Source organism: Camelus bactrianus, chromosome 8 (assembly GCF_048773025.1).
Source record: "Camelus bactrianus isolate YW-2024 breed Bactrian camel chromosome 8, ASM4877302v1, whole genome shotgun sequence".
Lineage (NCBI taxonomy): Eukaryota > Metazoa > Chordata > Mammalia > Artiodactyla > Camelidae > Camelus > Camelus bactrianus.
This window is the reverse complement of record NC_133546.1, coordinates 36,495,164-36,513,010: the sequence shown is the minus strand read 5'-3', so window position 1 is coordinate 36,513,010 and position 17,847 is coordinate 36,495,164. Positions and strand designations below refer to the sequence as shown.

Sequence of the window (17,847 nt, the reverse complement as noted above, 5' to 3'; positions counted from 1 at the left end):
TATAATGAAAACAAATGATTACTGTGGCAAGCCACTAAGATTTGGGATGGTTTGCTATTCCAATAGCAGACTCATACAATAAACCAGTCCCTTAAATTTGAACATTCTGCTTTTTCATACCCACTATATATTCTGACACTACAAAATTATATCAAATCTTTCCAGAAAAAGCTTTACGGATCTCAAGGGCAGATCTGTTAGGGTTAGAAAAAAAATGAGGTCTAAATGAAAATAAACCATTGTTTTTCAGAATTGCTTTTTAAGCACCTGAATGAATCATCACTGACCTTGAACATCATTCCACATCTCTGGAACTCAAGGGAAATGCTGGAGAAGGTGATCGCTAAAATTCCTTCAATTACAATAGTCTATAATTACTTGCATTATGATTTTTTTAAAGACCTGCTTCCTGGCTATATGAGTAACATAAAGTCCAAGTCCCAGGGAAGGATGCCTGCTGTAAGAGCCTCAGTCCCCTCATCACCTACTCCATTCCCTCAAGTTCACTTTACTGAAACATAGATGTATATAAATATATATCAGCTACTCAAAGATGATTTACCCTTTGCAGAAGTCATGGCTACAATTCAACAGAATAACATAGGCAAGTTGGTAAGAAAAAGCAAGTTGCCATTCTATAAAAACGTGAAGAAATACACAGGTAAGTTATGAAAACGGGTTCTGCTGACATCTACAGAACAGATCCCGTCAAGGATGGGTGGTGCTAACCATGGCGCTGTGCTTACAGAATTTGTGGTGGGCTTTCCACTCCTCTGGAGAGTCGATCAGCCCAACGTGTGGAATAACTCACATGTGAGGAACTAAGTGCAAAATGAATTGTAGGTGATTCTGTAGGGCTGTTCTACACTCTGAGGTGAAAACCCTGCTCCCTGTCTTTGTCACCATCAGAATTAAATTATTCTATCATTTTCTTCAACTGGGGTATGACTTGAAGAATGTCAGAAAGCCTCTTTCTCAAACAGTCTCTGTCACACTAGTTCATAAAAATAGCTCAGATATAGCCACTAGTCCATTTCCAATATTTTCTGTAAATGACTTCTGGAAAGATGACATATTATATCATTTTGTAGTTATTGATATGTTAGTGGATGTAAGTGTTCATATTCCTAAAGTAGCATATTATAAAGGTTTACTTCTTTATTTCTCCAAAATATGTATTTCCTCCAAAATATAATTGTGCCTTAGTGACTACTAAATGCATTTAAATCCTTCTAGCTTCCCTTAATCCAAGTTTAACTCCTTTTTCCAGTTTGTATTCAACCACCTTCTATGTCCAGCCATCTCCCTATCTGTATTCATTTTAGTCAAGACATAGTTCTGAGATTATAATTTTCTAAGATTATACTAATAATCAAAATACACATTTTCTTCTTTCATATATAAAAATTTGTTCAGATAATTTCCATTTACTACAGCATATCACATGATGTTAATTACTATCAAGGAAAATAATTCCAGGAAGGGAAAAAGAAATTGAAAAGTTGTGATTTTAATTATAGTGATAAGGGAAGCAGCTTAGAGTAACTGGCATTTGAGTAAAAATTTGAGATTTTGAGAGAATGGGCCAAATGTTTATTTGGCAGAAGAATATGCCAGGAAGAATCAGTACAAATTGGGAAGGCTCTGAGGCAAGCACCAACCTTCTGTGTTTATGATTTAAGACAGAATGAGCATAGAGGAGATTGTTAAGAGATGAGATCAGAGAGATGATGGACAGATAATATAGATCCTTGGAGAACACTGTAAAGAATTTGCTTTCACTCCAAATGAGATAGAAACCCTTGGAGGGCTTTGAGCAGAAGAAAGATGTAATCTATTTCAGATTTCCATCTGTTTTCGAAGTTCCAACAAGGTCATTTTGGCCACCACCTTGGCCTTTAATTTATGAGAGCAAGGGCAGATGACAGAGAAGTTAGAAGTCTTTTGAGTAATCCAAGTGAGAGGGAGTAGTGACATGGATAACAGAGTTGTTAAGAGCTGATCAGATTCTGCACAGATGTTGAATCTAAAACTAGTCCTAAGTTTTTAGTCATAATTGAGTATGACTTGTGAATAAAGAGAAGTGTGAAAGAGGAGGATCTGGGGCTCACAACAGGAAGGACAGAGTTTCCATTAAGATGAGAAGATAGTAAATAGAACAGGCATGAAGGGAGACATCTGAAAGTCAGCTGTGAATATGTTACGTGTGAGATACCTAATAGACCTTCAGGTGAAAGTAGAACAGGAAGTTAAAAACCAAATCTGTAATTCAGCGTCAAAATCCAGGCTAGAAATGTGAATTTGGGAGATGTGATCACATAAATTATATTTAAAGTCTTAGACTAGATGAGGTCACCAAGAGAATGAGTATGTAGGTGAAGAAGAAAAAAGCATTAATTTAAGACAAAAACTGCTGAAAGACCCAGAAGGAATGATTAACAGCTGCAGGATTTAGCAATGTGGAGGTCATCAGTAACCATATTAAACAGTTTTGATGGAGCAGTGGAGTCTAAATCCTGATTTTAGTAGGTGGAATACACAATGTGGGATTAAATCCGAAGAGAGCAAGTCCAGGCAAATTTTTCAGGAGTTTTGCGGTAAAAGGAAAAAGTGAAATATGAGGAGACTTGGAATGAGAAAAGGTGTTTTATTTTTGTTTGTTTTAAATATGGGAAAAATGTTTTTATACTAAATTAGGATGATTCATCAGAGAGGTAAACATTGATGATACAGAAGAGAGAGGGGAGAATTAGAGCTGTGTTTTGAAGAGGAGAGAAGAGATGGGATCTTGTAAGTAACTGAACTAGCTGGCCACGGCTAGGACCACAAACATTTAATTCACATTAGTGAATTAATTCATTTAATTCATATTAATGAGAAAAAGCAAAGTTTATGATATAAGATTTAGGTAGAGAGGCAGGTTGGTAGTCCCTACAGTCCCTCTTCATGTTTTCTCAATTTAAGGACAGCCATATTTATATGGAGGAGCAGAATTTGACATTTGAATAGCAGGTAGGGTATATGCAATCAGGGGAGAGGGAAAAGGAACCAACTAGGGAAATGTAGTCTAATGCTGAGTCATTTTAATGGCCCACTTGAGATAAATGGTCATGAATTTAGAGTGAGATCAGGCAGTATGGCTGTGAGTCTGTCCCTCAAACTGAGCTGCCAGATTTAGGTATAGAATAGGAGAGTTTTATCTCTATGCTATTTTGATTTTGCCAAGCAAGTACAGGGAAATGAGAGCAGCACAAGGAAACAGAGCAGACGGGTGTGATTATAATGATGAACCACAGAACTTAACGCGGCATAGCAGAGTTAAGGAGGGAATTAAAGATAGAAGGGAGATGAGCATAGTGTCAGGAGTGGTGCATGGAGGGCTGGTGAAGAAGGACTGCAGGCATGGGAGTGTGAGAGAGCATGAGATTTAAAAAAAAAAATCTGAAAGGGGTAAGAGTTGGAAGCTGGAAAACAAATTATGAAGGATTTGCATCTACTGGAAATGACATTTAAGGGGTGATCCTAGAGTAAGCAGTTGAGTAAGAGTGGAGAGCATGCTCCCTGAAGAGAGGAGGTTGAGGGAGTGAAGGCCTGGAGCACTGGAACCCTCGCCCTGTGGTGATATTATTATCATTAAGAATTACAACAACAATATAAATGAGGAGAGCGACAGTGATGAGGAGCCAAAGGAATGAAGGGGAGTGATCTGGGACCTGGAACCTCAGTGTAACAGGGCAGAGTAGTGCCACTGTAGTCAGATGACATGAGATTAGCAGCGGAGGGTTTTATGGGGGGAAAAGAGAAAAAGAAAAAGCAATCATGAAAATCAGGAAGCATGCTCACCTGCCCCCTGGCAAAAGGGTGCAAAGTACAAAAAGAAAACTACCTCTTTTTGAGAGGGCTCCAGAGAAAGCAGTGTCCACAGGGCCGCATAAGAGGAATAAGCTGAGGGGATCTTTCAGAGATGAGGCAGCACGTACTGGGGAGGGGTGGTTATTGATGACTGACAGTGAATTCCAGAAAGTGCAGAGGTAGGGCATCAGGAGCTATGGAGACATAGAGGAAAGTGTCATCAAGGTGACACAGAGTCAAACAGGCATCAGAGTTCCCATAGACAATGAAGTGACTAAAGGGATCTTGATTTGTTCATCCTTACATTCACCACAGAATGTCTTGCTATTTTGCACTAATTTGTACCGATGAAATGTTTTGATATTAAAAGTGGATTTTCCCGTAGTCTCACTCCTTTATTTTTTACAAAAGAATCTGAAGTCGAGAGAGAAATTCAGTACCTTGTTTTACCTGTTGCAGATGCAACTCAATGAAATGGAACATCTTTCATGGAAACTTCTTCCCATCGCCATTCACCAAACCAAAGTTAATCTCTGGCATGCAATTCTCATAAAAATGTATTTGTCTCTCTTTAGTATTCTGATGTTTCTTCCTTCCTGCTATAGTGGTTCTCTGTGCTTCTTGAGAAGAGGACTGTGCCTCTTTCACCTCTGAACCCCCCGTGGCGTTTGACAAGCACCTTGTTAATTCTCTTAAGAGATGCGTATTTTTGAATATGATTATGTACCAACAGCCAACTGGTTAAGAAAAGGACCATGTAAATTTTGATTTAGAAAAGCTAGAGGTAAATGTTCACAGTATTGAAAAAGTAAGTCTATGTAAAATTAGGGATGACCTTTTTGGGACTTTAGGAAAGCAAGAGACAGGATAGATCCTATATGTTCCTAAGAAATGGAGACTAAGGCTAAATCAGTAAGACAGCAATTGGCTAAAATATGAGATCAAAAATACCACAAAAGCCACTTAAATATCATCGAAGTGTTGTCTTTGTTCTTAGAAGAATCAGCCTGCCTGTGGCCTGAGACCTGTAAAAATGTACTTACTGAGGCTCTGTTGAGACTGAGTTAACAACTCATGATGCTCTATTCCAAGAATGAAAAATTATGTAACCGCTGTAATTGCCTGCATTGCTTCATAGACAAAAATTAGGTATTTCTTTTCTATACATTTTCATGTAATACATAATTAGTATAATATAAAATTGTCAAAACAGGCTATATAGCAAAATCACAATCCTTCTAAAATACACGCATTTTATACACTGACTATAAACCTTTGTGTGTGAATTTGCATGTGTATGTATATATTTGTGTGTATGTATGTATAGAGGGAAATATATTCAACAATAAAAATGATTTTCTCTGGTGGACACATTATAACTGATTTTTCTTATCCTTTTCTTTTTTGAGCCAGAAAACTTCTGAATTTACTACAAAAGATGTATTTTACTGTTAAAATCAGAAAAAAAAAGATTATAAAATAAACAGTCAATAAAACCTGTAATTTATTATAAAGAATATTTGTTCTCAACTAGCCAACTCTGTAGGAAATAATACAGTTTAAATATTAACTGATTTTTTTTCTGTAATCTCAGGTTTGAGCATGAGGATAAAATATACCTGAAAAGATCACTGGTGATTTGTATTATTTGCTGATTTGATTATAGGTGTTTTAATTAACAATGAATGTGAGGAGATATATTATTTTCTGAATGAATTATTTTCACAATGTGAGAAGAGCCATATAAGTTAAGAAAAATAAGAATAAGACAATACTTAGAAACTAAATAACACCTTTTTGACATTTTGCCCTTCATTCTGTAGATTGTAAAAATGTGGACGCTAAATACAATTTGCATGATGAACAGTGAAGAAAAGGGAGGAATTGCTGAAGTATTAAGATTTTCTTTCTTTACCTTTTTCATAGTCCCTTTGAATATTAATGTACTTAAAGACAGTCTCCCAATCAAGTAGCAGTTAGCTAAGGTCAGATTCTAATCAATAAAAAGATGGTAGAAACTAGTCAGAGCATCCAAGATCAATACAATTTCATCAAACGACAGGCCCTTTTTCACTATAGCATATGAAGCTTTCTTCTTTAGTTCTTTGGTGACATGAAAATTCTAACTATGCTGCTTAAAGAAAGGAACAAAAAAGACTAAAGTTTAATTATACTGTTTTATTTCCCTTGTAGCTGTGTCCCATTAGCCACTGAGTAATGGGAAAGTTCTTTGTAGTCTCTGACCCTCCTACCAATACAGTCTGGTGCAAACTGGATAATTACCATCAATTATAGGCCACCAAGTGGTGAAAGGGACACTTTTTTTTTTCTCTTGCAGAGGCCCATGAATTAACTTTAGAGGCAAACTATAACTTCCATTTCTGGGCCTGAAGCTACTAATAAGTTCAAGATATATGGTTGTCCTTAATATTGTAATAAGCTGCTAAGAATTATGATGTTTCCTAATTCTCATTCTCATCACTGGAGATTGACTTTTTTTTTTTTTACAGGTAGGCATATTTTCACATGTTCTTGGGCATCAAGAGCATGCAAAGCTCCTATTTGAAATTTCCATAATAGAATAATAAGAGCAGGTAAAATTTAACTACATTTTTAAGTGCAGTTAGTATATTAATGCCCTCAGTTCCCTTTGATATCTGCAGAAACTGAGGGATAGAGACTGAGCATTTCCTCAAAGTTACACAGTAAGTGCTGGCTTGAGGAGCTATACTCAAGTCGTCTAGCTTAGAGTTCATCCTCTAACCGAGTGTGCTAAACGGGCTCATTGCCTCCTGGGATCTTTATGGAACTATAAACACGTCGTGGGAAAAGGGCCAAAGTAAAAAGGAGAATAAACAAGCCGAGACAGCACTTAGCACACTACTGAACAGTCCATGGGGATCAGTCATTTCTGAGTGACTGCCTCTTCTCTCATTTGGCTTTAAAAGGAATGTGACTTTCCACTGAAGACATTGTCATTTACCAGATTCTCATCACATGCCCACTGCAATGTGATAGAGAAAAGGCAAGTGGCACAGGTCCTGTGGTTTAGTTGCAAGTGCCTAAATGTAACCCTGGGCAATGCAGAACTAAGTAGATGCTGGAGCTCAGAGTGCCAAATGGAGGAAAGAGACATTAGTAGATGTTTTGGGCCACGTTCTCCCAATTTTCTGGGGTTCAGAGAAGCTTATATTTGAGAGGAGAAAGGAATGACCTCTTCAACTGTTAGAGATGCTTGGGATATGATAAATTACTGAAAGCTGGTAACCCCTCCCTCACAGGACCTGCCTCATAATTTGTAGAGCCAACTGCAGAATTAAAATGCAGGGCCTTTTGTTCAAAAAGTAGTTAAGAATTTCAAGACAGCGAGAGCAGAACATTAAACCAAGCATGGTGTCCTCTGAGCATGGGGCCTTGTGTGACTGCACAGGTCACACACCCGTGAAGCAGCCTGACTTCCCACCAGTTTGTAATGTCGGTTCTCTCACTAATCTGGGTGTGCCAGACCAGCCTTCCTCACTCAGCTGTAAGGCAACTGGTTCCTGAGTCCTGTCTGGTCTCCATTCTTACAGCACAGTGCACATCCTTTTCCTGTGGAACTCCCACTGCCAAGACTCGCACTCAGAGAAACGCTTTCCAAACCACTTGAGTCTCCCACATGCTAAGCTACATTGCTTATTTTCCCATTAGGTGTATACAGCTGACACGGGCCAGCAGCCCACTCCCTCCTGGTCTCAGGCCTGGCTTACCCTGCAAGGATTGAGAGAATCATCAACCCTCTCGGTGTTGTCTATGGCATCCTAAAAACTTGTTTTCCAGACATGATATAGAAAAACATTCCTCATTATTCCCTTCTTCACAAAAACTGAAGGGTTAAGATAGCTCTGTTACTGGGAAAAGAGAAATAAGAATTACCTTGGTGTGTTGCTTGAAAAGCAGTCGCAGATCGCTAAGAGGTTTACAAGAATATGTGGCTCCCATCGGTGAACCAGATCCCATCAGGGTTTTCCAGGGGTTGGTCGGTGAGATCTGTTCTAGCTCCGAGAGAAATGGATAGGGTCTCATGACATAGGTGAAAGGGAAGAGACTCATCTGGTGATGGTAATGATGTAGCAGGATTGAGTGTCCCACAAACGGAGACAGGGACATCTGGGTTTTCCAATAATAATGCCTGATATTTAAGAAACCATTTCTGAGAGCCAGAAACATTCCTTGCCTTTTAAAAATCAGAAACTTGGTGGTTAGCATATGCTTGTATAGGGGCCCCCAGAGTTAGCTTAAAAGCTTCTTCCAGGAGAGTGGAGAGGGCTCCCTATACTCTTCAGCAGGAAGGCCAGCCTCGAGCAGTGGGATCTAGCTGCATAGAGAGGTATCCCATGGGCTGTTGGGTAGGACCCAGCCATTGGGTGAGGACCCCCAAGGCTATTCCTCCTCTCTCATGAACATAGAACTGGAAGGGCCTTGTGGGATCTGGAAGCACCAAGGCTGGGGATCTTACTAGGAAATTTTTTTTGATTCTTCCATTGCTTCCTGTTAGGAAGGACCCCATGGGAGAGGTACTGAGTCATTATTACCCTGTAAGCTGTCATACAGAGGTTGGGGTATAGACCCATAGTTAGGGATCCAAAGCCTACAGTAACCTGTTAGTCTGAGAAATGCCCTGAGCTGTTTTTGAGTAGTGGGATTAGGAAGTTGTAAGATTCCCTGAATTCATTCAGGGGCAAGGCTATGCTGTCCAGGAGTCAGAACAACTCCTAGATAAGTTACCTCTTGTTTGACCATTTTGGCCTTGGACCTAGAAACTTTATATCCCCGCTTGGCCAAGAAGTTGAGAATTTGGACTGTGTGCTGGATGGCCTGTTCTCGAGTAAGGGAGCAGATAAGTAAGTCATCTATATATTGGAGAACAGTTCCTTTTTCAAGCAGTAAGTCCTGTAAATCTTGGGCCAAAGCTTGACGAAATAGGGGAGGACCGTCTTTAAACCCCCTCTGGTAGTGCTATCCAGGTTAGCTGGCGTTGATACCCATTGGGCGAGTCCCACTGAAAGGCAAATAAATATTGGTACTGAGGGCTAAGGGGCATACAAAAGAAAGGTAGTGCACCACTGGGTTCCTGGAGGTATGTTTGCAGTAATACATCGGGGTTTGGAACCACTGGATGAAGAGGCATATCCTCATTTATAATTTTTAAATTTTGTCCTAGTCTATAGGCCCCATCCTTCCTAATGACCAGAAGGACAGGTGTGTTGTAGGATCTAGAGGAGAGGGGTCTGGAAAAGGAAGTCAGGACAGAGTAGGTGGCCCCAGTCTCCAGAAGGAAAGTGATTGTCCTACCTGCCACATCCATTTGTACCCATGGCTCCAGCACAGTGATGAAGATCTCTTGCATTGGGGCTGACTGGAGGGGGCTTCTTTAGTCCCAGACATCCATCTGCAGGCCACAGGCCGGTTATCCCCCATGGGCCATTTGGCTCAAGGGACAGAGGGCCACCCAATAACCTTGCTTGATACACCAAAAATAGGCGAATCTTGAAGGTTTGTCTTTATGGGGACATTTCTTGGCCCACTGAGCAGGTCAGTGGCAGATATGCTGATCACCAGGCCTGTCTCAGGCTGCTGGGGGCCAGGGGTTTAGGGATGGTGGCTGCCCTCAAAGGGCTGTAATCATCTGGGCAGGCCTGGCCTCTTTCCTTCGTCCTTTCTCCTGAGCCTTGGCCTCTTGCACCTGATCTCAATTTTAAAAACTTGTGATAGCAATGGTTGCTTTTAGAGTTTTCATCTAATATTGAGGGCAGATGGGTGAGAAATTTATCCTTTAAGATGATTTGTCCCTCATATGAGCTAAGGTCCAAATTAGTACACTTAGTAAGTGCCTCCGGGAGTTGTGCTAAAAAGGAGGTGAGGTCTTCTCTGGACTCTTGACTAACAGCCAGCACCTTAGAATAACTGATAACCTTTGTTGGGCTGCCCGGAATCCTATCTTATTTCCTGGCTTCTCTGAGGACCCTTTTGCATTTCTGAGTCAGACAGGGTCTGGCCAAGGATAAAATTAACATCCTTCCAGGTGAGATCATATGACAGAGCAAGGTGCTGGAATGCCCATATGTATTTATCTGGATTATTTGAGTAGCTTACCAAATTAGTCTTAATTTGTCTCAGCTCTACCAGAGAAGATGGCTTATGTATGAGCTGTGGACCAAATTTTCCACCTGTTTCTATCGGGGCAGGTCTTAGCTATCAGAGGTAATGGAGGACCTGAAGGCAGTATCTTTCCTGGGTATTAGGGAAATGAGGGGTATATGGTAGGAAGAGCAGGGGAGGACATACATTTAAGAGAGTCCCCCCCTCAAGGAGGTATTGGAGACAGCAGGTCGCTGACAGTAACCATGGCCAAGGTGGTTATTTTGCATTTCTTTAGGAGATCATTGCTGTCCCTCAGCAAGTAAAAGATCTGGATTTATGGTATTTTAGACCATTTGCCTTGTGTATTGTAGAAGAAATTAATCTGGAGCAAGGAGGTTGAATTTATGCTCCTATTTATGGGCCATGCTTTTAGCTAAGATGCAGCCCAGGGGAGTCCCAGCAGGGATCAACTATTGACTTTCCCTCTGAAGGGCAGGATACTGCGGGGAAGGGGGGTCTTCAGAGCCCAGAGTCCTGAGGTGAAGCCCACAGGCTATAGTCTGACATCTCAGTCTTCTGCCTGTAGTCAAGAGTACCCTGAAGCCATGGACTGAAGAGAGCCTGGTGTCCCAGGGTCGGCCCGCGGAAGGCGTCCTGGTGTTCTCTCTGGATAGGGAAAGCGGCCACAGTCTTACCGTGAGCTGGGAGTCTCCGCAGCCCAAGGAAATAGTTTTAATCCCGTGGGTGGTCAGTGATCCAGGAGCAGGAGAGCTGCTCTACTGGGACAGCCAGAGAAAGGGGAGCATAAATAGAGGAGTAGGTTACAGTTAGAGGGTCCACATGGAAGCTCCTGAACGGGGAAGGCAGCAGGAGAGGAGAACCTGTGCTAGTACTCCAGCAGCGCAGCTTTAAGGAATGTAAGTGTTTTCTTTTGCGGGTTTGTAGATTAAAACGGTCCCAGTTGGCCAATGTGCAGCCCAAGGAGTCCCAGCAGGGATAGACTCTTGGTTTCCCATCTAAAACAAGGGTAGGATACAGGGGGGTTTCAGAGCTGGGGGGCCTAAGGTGAAAAGCCCATGGACTAGGCTTATGTCTCAGCCTCTGTCTACAACCAGATGCATCCTAGAGAGTAGCCATGACTCAGCAGTGCCTAGCATCCTAGGGTCCTGATTTGGGGATAGAAGCTGACGTCTCAGCCTCCACTCCAGAAAGGGGGAAACAGCCAGAGTCCTACCTTGTGCTGGGTATCTCCGTGGTCTGACTGGAATGATCTCCTTTAGCCAGTGGCTGGTCACCCTTCCATGCCTTGTATTCTTTGTCCAGCTCCACAACCAGCCCCAGGAGCTTGTGCTGCACTGGCCTCAGGGAGGGAGGGGGAAATGAAGGAGGAAAGATTAGGTTTAAGCACGCCATCGAGCCACAGCACCAAAATTAGTATTACCGGGAAAAGGAAAATAATTACCTCGGTTCTTAGTCACCCGAAAAAAAAAGAATTTTTGATGAGAGACAAAAAGTGTGATATAAGCAAGAGTTTTATTAGTGAAGTAAAAAAAGTAAAAGCTAGTACACTCCCAGGAATTGAGAGCGGGCCAATCCAAGAGAGGAAACATGGCGCCGTTCCTGTTTTTATATCCTGGTTTTGTGATTGATTGATTGACTGATAACTCAGGTTCCTGCACTCTGGTTGATTGACAGCTCAGGTTCCTTGTGCTCTGGTTAATTGAGAGCTCAGGTTCCTTGTGTTCTGGGTCGTTCCTTTCCCTTTCCTCTCCCCCGCCCAGTGCCCATTTCTATCTAAACTACCCAACAGCTCTATCAGTGATCTTTCATTCTTCCACTTTTGCCAGAAACTAGAAATAAACTTTGTAAAGGTCAGTTCTAGGAAATGCATTTAAAGAGGCAGAAAACTGTATGATGGTTGAATGTATCTTCATTTGAATCTTTTTATTCTATTTTGCTGTAAAAAGAGAGCTTGCCCAAGTTTTCTTTCTTGGGGCTATTTCTTAGTCACCTTTTTTTCCCCCTTTCATTTTGACAGCACTTTTGTAGAAAGTTTATCTTTTATTAGCTTTTAGACCTCCAGTCATCGTGCACTGCAGAATCCTTTGGGGCATGTTGAACTTTTATTCTAGTGTTGTCTCTCTCTCTCAAAGCCTTATCACTATCATTTCTTTGAAAGGCTGTCCCCAGCTTAATATGTGAAGGTTAGTCTCTGACAGAACCTTTTAATCACACCAGCACAGAACTCAACCAGTAGTATTACTATTCCAGTCTCGTACTTATGAGTTTAATTAGCTTGGTTAGATATATAGTAGAGAAACTTGGGCCATTAAAGAAAATTTGTTGATAATTTTTTAAATCCCTGCCTTCTTTTTAACAATGTACTTGAATATGCTTTTAACTGAATAATTATATTTATGTTAAGAGAATAATTTTAATCACCCACTTTGAATATTTGTACATATGTAAATATAAATTTATAGTATATTAATATTATATTACATTATGTTATACATGTCTTTGCAAATTCACACCTGATTTCTACTGACCAGCTGAGCATCAGTAATATGTCATATATTTTCCTTAGCAAATGGATGCCACTTAGATAAGAAAACACATTGCAAAATCACATTAAGGTCACACTCTCAGAAATATTATTGTATGCTTCGTGCAGAATCTAAATGTTATTTAAATTAAGCAATTTAATTAATAACATAAATTAAACATTTATATTATTACCCTGAGGGTAGTGGTAGTCTTTGAGGCTCATTAGCAGGAGAACATACAAAACTGGAAAGATATAAAGGAAGGTTTATTTTCTTTGTTAGGCTCCAACTAATTGCATTAAAATAAACCTAACACTGCTGCCAGCTTTAACTCTCATGGAAGAGTAAGCAATCCAAACCAGTTTTTTTGATGTGGTCATATATCTACTGCCAAGTTTCTTCTTAAAGTCCCCCAGATAAACATGCATGCCAATTAAGCGGTAGAAAAAAGAGAGGAACTTGTTGTTCCCGCATGCCATTTTCTCATTAATTCTAGGAAATGACTCTGGGACTTCTTCCCATCATTATCCAACAGATTAAATGACATCTTCCCCCAACTGACTCAGGTAAAAGTGCCAGGTTTACTTTCATCTTGGACTCTATACCCTTTGAATGAAGACTAGACCAAACAGTGCCCTTTTGAGGCTGAAGATTCCTTTCTTCATAATGTCATCCATTAGAGAAAGGTTTGAGGAAAGGTCAGTTTTATCCTAGTGTAAAAGAAAATGCTGGCAATTCATGTCTTGCTGCTTAGAAGTATCTTCATTTCAAGTTTTGTTGTAATAATTCTCCTATCAAATGGATTTGAAACACCAACTAATAGCACAGAGGTAAATATCACAGTTCAAAAAAAAATACATTTCATCGAAAATAATGTAATTTTGAAGCATGAAGGAAGAAATCATTAAATAGGCTAGAGATGATTTGTAGGCTTTGTATCAGTCCAGATTCAGGCATGAAAAAGCACACTTGGAGTGTTACTTGAAGTGGATATAAAGAAAGAATGATTTACCATAGTGTGGTCAAGAACAGGAGAATCCATAAGATACTATGAAGAACACACATTGACTAAGAACAGTGGGAAACCATGACCATCTCTAGCTTTATATGGATAAGGAGATGAAATAATACTACAACTCGGCAATAGCTGTAACCATAGGAACTCACTCTGAGTGCAAGTAAAGGAACAAAAACTACTGCTAAACCATGGCCAGTTAACAGGTGGGAAGTGGAGGGAAGTAAAGACCAAATGTCCTTTCTAATCTCCCTGTGATCTCCTAATGATACTTTCCATTGACTAGACCAAATGCGAAGCAAGAGTGAAAGGTAACATTACAAATTAGAATTTCAGAACTCAAAAGAGGGCACAAAAGAATAGAAAATGATCTGTGAGAAAATGAAGCAAAACTAGTACCTATTTATTTTGGTTTATCTTCTTTGAAACTGATCCCTGTATTTCAACACATTCTTTTTCAGTCAGCATCCTTGACACTTTTGGAACAAAAGCTTAGAAACAGAGATCTGCCAAGGTAAGAATAGTTTGAAGAAAAAAATAGTTTTATGGAAAAAGACATTAAACGTTTAAGCTGTTCTATTTAAATGAAATCATTATGTTAATAATTACATTATTTTATTTCTTCTTCACATTACTGATACTAAGATGTCCTCTGATAATTATAAACAGAGACTGCCATTTTGATTTTAGACCCCTGGCACATTAATTATACATTCTTACTTCTTAGAGATCTTGGAATAACACAACTTGGCCCACATCAAAGAACCAGACTGGAACTTTTATTCACTTCATAATTCCTTAATAGTACTCATAAAAGCGAGCAATTCAACTGCTATTTTATTTGTCTTTTATCCTTAACTGTTACAGCAATGAAAATAGGAAACAACTGCACAGATCCCTGTGCTGAAAATTCCAAAATTACAGAGATCTCAACCTAAGAAATTCACTGAATTCCCCTCAGATATTTCTAAAAGGGCAACTCACCTTTACTTACTTTCAGTAAGTTTATTAGGTGTCTACATGGCATAAAATTGGGTTGCTGGAAATAGGATGTTTACATAATTCCTGTTCTCTAATTAAAACTGAGATAAGTATTAAGACTTAGACAAATGAAAAGTTTCACATTAATACAACTGAGTGATCAATATAATACAAAATAAAATAAAGTCTATTGTAGGAACAAACCTCACATTTTGCAATTCTTAAATGTCCCAATTAGCTCTTTAAATGTTTCTTCACACATCCCTTTGAAAAAAGACCATATGAATATGCTCCATGGCCTCGGTAAGGAGGACTCCCAGGCAATAAAAGAGGTAGGATCAAATTGTGACACCTACTGATAACACATCTGTAAATCAGCTCCTGGTTTACAAGTCAGACCATAAGGAAGAAAGACTGAGAAACACAGTGGATTCACTGTCTTTCCACTGCCATCTCTGCTGCCATGTTCGGAAATTGCTTGGGGGCTAGGGCATGAAAAAATGGAGAAATAACTAAATTAAGGGGGAGGTGGATTTTGCACTCATTTTAAGTGTTAAGAGCTCCTTTTCCCACATCCTGAACCAAACCAAGAATGCTTCTCCAAGAGATCTCTTTGTCTGCACCCCAGTGTCACTTCTGGGTCTCCTGCTGCAGTGTATTAACGCTGGAGACTTCTCAAAAAGAAAACTGATGAACTTGCTGCTGATCTGGTGTTACTTGGAATTCTGATCTTCTTCCTTAGTGTGACTGCTGTTACTTACTTTTCAGTGTTCTCAAATAGCTGCTCCATGCATCCTGTCCAGGTTTTATAATGGCATTCAGTGGGAGAGAAAGGATGGGGTGCACTTATTTCATCTTATCACACACCCTCACACACTGAGAACTGAATATGATTTACGTTTTTGCCAAATAAAGTGTATTTGCTAATGAAATGAAGAAAATATAGTGAAAAACCAAGAAAATGCTCTTTTGGAAGATTTTATCACATTTCAGCTATATTCTATTGATAATAATTACTTCTACTTATATTACCTGTATGTCACCTTCCAGTTTGCAAAGTCTTATCTAGTAATTCCTACCTTAACACTAGTCAAAAAAAAATATAAACGATTTGAAATAGTTTGATGGGGCTTTGTGATACAGTGTAACATATTTTCTATAATGCATCTTCAAGGATCATGTAATAAAAATAAGTTCAAATTATAGGTTTAGGAGAGCAACTATTTTTTTGCTCCCTTGTTTTCATAGATGAAATTATGTAATCCCCTAAGTATATTTTAGTCAACCAATCTTTTTGTTACATAGTTATCTAGTGGAAAGGTGACCGTTGCTCATTATGTTGTAGTCAGTCTACGAGATCTGTGGTCAGTCTACTAGTAGTAGACATCTGTGCAGGTTCTTTTTCCACTTTCTTGGTAATATTGCTATAAGTAAATAAAGAGATAATTCATTTAATGGCATATTAAAATTTTAATTTAAAAATTTCAAACTCAAGTAATTTTTTAAAGTTTATGTATTTATAGTATATGTTAAAAAACATTCCTGTTTAAAAGACAAGGGAAACATCAGATGATTTTCCAGTATAATTCCTTCATTCCTTATTAGTGAGGATCTACATATGAAAAGCAAAAGACGGTCACTTTTTTGTGTGTGTGTGAAGGATGGTTTTATTTTAAAGTTGAACAAGACTGAAAGCAGAAGTAGAACGGGATGTCATAATAATTTTTCTTTTCTGAATACATTTGTTTTGTTTCAATTTGCAATAAAAACATCATAAAGTAAAATAAAAATTGTAAATTAAATCTAAAGTAAAATGCTTTTCTTATAAGAAAACTTAAATAAATGAATTTAACTTTAGAGATTTAGGTGATCAGATTTATTGCCTATCACTAAGGTAAAATTGGACAATTCATATTTGGACATGGATTATCCACATACAAAAGTTTAAAATTTATGAATTTGACAAATTGTGGAAATAAAGTTAAAAAACTTCTTACAACATAAGCATTCAGCTTCTTACATTTTATTAGAATAGTCTCTAGATTTCTAAACATAAAATTAGGCTAGCTATGGTTTGTTCATGATTTAATCAGATGTATTTTGAGGGCTTTATAAATTGCCTTTTTTCACTACTCCTCTCTTCTGCTATTGAGAAGTAAACCCTTACTAAATCTGTATCTTTAGGATAATAAAAAGGAAATACCATAAAATTCTTTTAAGAATCACTATTGATCTCTCTGTGAATTTTTTCTAGATTTCTAGCAAGTAATTTCCTCTTACAATCACTGCAGGTACAATACTGGATCGGCTTAATATCTGTGAAGGAGTTAGTAGATATATAATTTTAGTTCTGCTTATAGATCTTTTGAAGACTGTAAACCTACTTTATTTCTTCTCTTAGCACAATTCTAAATTGTTAGGTAAAATAATTGATTGTGGGTGAAAATAAATAAAATTAGCAAGCAGTCCTGCATTTTGAATTGCTCTATAATGCAAAATTGAATAATGTTCAGTTTAGTATATATTCTAAGAAAAAATAAACATCTGTAGGTTGTTTAAAGTTGTCAATTACAGTCAGTGTAAATGCTGGCACATTCTACTAGGCTTAAAAAAAAAAAAGATGAGCCTCGATTATGGATAACACATTTTGGGGGTGCAGATAAAGCAGAAAGTCACAGGAGATCTTATAGATATATGAGAAAAGAAGGGACACGAGGGCACCATGGGTAACCTCCAACTTTCTGCCTGTTTTTACTTACTCTTAATGAACAGAAAATGCTCAAGATTTATAAGAAGTTTGGTTTTTATAGTTTTAAAGAAGCAGACAGTGAGAAAATGTCAGAGGACATTTTATTTCTGCCACTGTGGTTGTTGAAAAGAGCCTGGCCTGCATAATCCACATAGAAATGAATTTCAATACCAAGTCTGGTAGTTGTTTGTGAACTTGGATAAATCTGAGTCTCAGATTTTCAATCAAAAAACTAGCGTAATAGTATTTACCTCATGTGATCACTATGCTGGTTTAAAAAGTGGCTGAAAGCAATAGAACATTCTACCGTGGAACAAGTAATTTTTAAGAAAGCAACAGGTTAATTCATAACATTTATATTTTGTTTAATAGTAATTAACAAAATAGCCATTAAAGTACAATGAGTGCTATGATGATTTGGTTCAGACTTGAAACTATCTCATCCTAAAAGAGGCCAGCAACGTTCAAAATAAAGGGGGGAGATTTCAGGAATAATGAAGCACAGAGATAAAGAAGCTGATAAACCTGACCTGACTTGCCAATGAGTTCCAAAGTAAACTTGGCACTGTCCACTACTTGAC

The 17,847-nt window shown here is 38.6% G+C and overlaps 2 long non-coding RNA genes across 7 annotated transcripts in view; one reads left to right on the top strand and one right to left on the bottom strand.

Annotated features, from left to right (window-relative positions):
• The window catches only part of LOC141578362 (uncharacterized), a 36,113-nt gene extending 24,258 nt beyond the window's left edge, over positions 1 to 11,855 (bottom strand). The window contains exons 1-2 of the long non-coding RNA XR_012508647.1: positions 11,210 to 11,855; positions 7,768 to 7,886 (exon numbers count right to left, since the gene is read on the bottom strand). This is a non-coding gene — a long non-coding RNA (uncharacterized LOC141578362). The remainder of the gene's footprint in view (positions 1 to 7,767; positions 7,887 to 11,209) is intronic.
• Positions 1 to 17,847, top strand: part of LOC141578361 (uncharacterized) — an 809,650-nt gene that overhangs the window by 771,815 nt on the left and 19,988 nt on the right. For 3 of the 6 annotated variants that reach the window (XR_012508641.1, XR_012508645.1, XR_012508640.1), the window contains one exon: positions 251 to 5,483. This is a non-coding gene — a long non-coding RNA (uncharacterized LOC141578361). Of the gene's footprint in view, positions 1 to 250; positions 5,484 to 13,997; positions 14,051 to 17,847 lie in introns of those variants that run through there. The other 3 variants (XR_012508646.1, XR_012508643.1, XR_012508642.1) reach the window with 2 other exon arrangements.